The sequence below is a fragment of the Notothenia coriiceps genome, unplaced genomic scaffold (genome assembly GCF_000735185.1).
Source record: "Notothenia coriiceps isolate Sejong01 unplaced genomic scaffold, NC01 NC01_scaffold00005753, whole genome shotgun sequence".
In the NCBI taxonomy this organism is placed as follows: Eukaryota; Metazoa; Chordata; class Actinopteri; order Perciformes; family Nototheniidae; genus Notothenia; species Notothenia coriiceps.
Window position 1 is genome coordinate 94,690 of NW_011338454.1, and position 654 is coordinate 95,343.

Consider the following 654-nt stretch of genomic DNA (forward strand, 5'->3'; position numbering starts at 1 on the left):
CCCGTTGACATTCGCGATACAGAGGGCTTCATACTCCACTACCAAAACACCGCTGCCAGAATCTCACTCTGAACTCTGTTCAAAACTTGAGAGCCCTGACAGTGTGTAGGTGTGTGTGTGGTACAGTGTGTAGGTGTGTGTGTTGTACAGTGCGTAGATGCGGCGGACAGACGGGTCTCAGTTGGTTTGGTGTCCTCTGCTTACTTTTAATACTTGTACATACAACTTTTGGCCCGTAATTTCAATCCCCCATTTCAGCGACCAGATAGAGATAAGATATCCAGTCTCTGATTGTGTTACGTTATTATGAGAGTGTTCTCATACTTTAAATTGTATATATTTATATAAATATATTTGTGTGTGTGTGTCCGCATCTGTAGCCTGAGAGCTATTGTCTCATTATACAGCACTCTCAATTAATTCAAAGTAAATATGTGGGGGAACAATGTTCAGCTGATCTAACAGAGATTAGAAAATACAGCGCTATGACAAAACACTCGACAGCTAATGCAGCTGTTGCCACGTAATAATGAACGGACGTCGCTTTAATATGAACGCTCAGAGGAGAGGAGTTCTCATTTCTTTAAACATCTGCTGCTTCCCCTCCTCGGTCCTCCGCTCGCATCTCCTGTGGGCGGGACTAAGTCTCGAGGA